Below are 1,728 nucleotides of genomic sequence, written 5' to 3' on the forward strand. Positions count from 1 at the left end.
AAAAGCAAAACCAACATTTCCTCTCTCTGAGTCGCTGAGCACGTCTGCACCCATGCTGTTAATGTGCTTTCTGGGCAAGTACATATTCTCCGGTGGTCTGGGCTGCCCAGATTTTATTATGAGATAACTCTGGTTATGTGTTTGATACAGATACAAGATAGAGCAGTTTCACACGAACAGAATGAAGATTTCAGCTTTCAAATTTTTATTAGTCAGATCATTAGCTATGCCACCTTTGCTCAATTTGGTGTCTCAGACATCTTTTATTAGAGCAGTTCTTACTTTATTGAATTAATGGCACACTTTCCTCTTGAACGCTACTACACTGTCCTCGTTCTTCCACTCTGTTCTTCAGGTTTCCATACCCAAATTAAGATGCCACTCGCTGCTGTTTTGGAAGTCCCTCAAAGATCTGCAGATACTCTGAAACATCTTTGGGAGTCAACTGAAGAGTGAAGAGCATCGCACTGATCTGATCCAGCCTGACTCTCCTGTGTTTTGTCCCTAACGCGATCATTTGTACATGTCCAGAATGAATACAGGGTGGGGATGAAGCACTCCACCATATGAATGTCAGCAAGGTAATCAGAGAAGCTGCAATTTTAATGATATGGAAGAAGTCACTCATTTAGAGCCTGATTCATGATGCTCTATTACCCATGACATCTTAAGCTGGGACTATATTTGCTTCTGCTCTCACCTTCCCACGTTTCCTTGGATAATTTTTATTCCACAGCTTTCTTTAACTGATCTGCCCTGATTTCCAACTGTCCTTAGTTGACTAAGAAATACAGCATTAACCCTTCAATAAACGGTTTTGGTTTTTCAATGTTTTTTGTCCCCTCTGTTCTTAAGTAGAGACTCACCTCTGTCAGAAAAAGGTGACTTTTGGTAGCTCAGTCACTGAACTTACTGATTTATCTTCATGTGCAGCTCTCCCTCCAACCACCCTGGGTGTTGGAAACCAGCTGGAAATTACCTGAGTGTCTTTGATGTGTTTTCCCTATGGAAATGCCTTTCACTAGTTTTGTTGGTTGGCAGGTTCTTGTCTCCTGTGGTTATATCTACATTTACTGCTTGGTTTGGTGTTAAGCAGTGTTATAAATAAGCACTACTAGAGGGATTATTGTTCAAATCCAACAGGAGGAGTGTTATATTGCTTATTCTGGCATTTAGATTGAACTGTAACTAGCTGTAATCAGCTCAAATTGCACTGAGTTTTTAGCATCTCGCATGACCTTGTATAAACTGTTGAGATCACCAGTCCTTGTCACAGCGCTCCCTTTCCCCAGCACCCTCCTTGCTGCCCCATCAGCTGCACTCCTCCACCCCTGTGAGCATCCCCAGCCCGCTGCATGGGGCTGCCAACATGAAAATGTCACTGCCTACGCTTTGGGGACTTCCTCATCAGTGCTGTAGTGGTGAGAGAGATGTCCAGCTTGCCCTAACTGGTGCCAGGGATTTCATGCCTCCTTTGTTGGAAAGTTTTCCTTGAAACTCCAGTGAATTCAGAGGAAAAAGGAGCTTTGTCTTGCTGTAGTACCCAGCTCCTGATGTTGGACATTTGAAAGGACTGCAGTTGGACTAGATGGTTGTTGTCATTCCCTTCCAACTGAAATATTCTATATTCTATATTCTATATTCTATATTCTATATTCTATATTCTATATTCTATATTCTATATTCTATATTCTATATTCTCTGTCTCTTATACACATAGATGTGTAA

This window comes from Athene cunicularia (genome assembly GCF_003259725.1).
Source record: "Athene cunicularia isolate RWA chromosome 14 unlocalized genomic scaffold, athCun1 chr14_part1, whole genome shotgun sequence".
Lineage (NCBI taxonomy): Eukaryota > Metazoa > Chordata > Aves > Strigiformes > Strigidae > Athene > Athene cunicularia.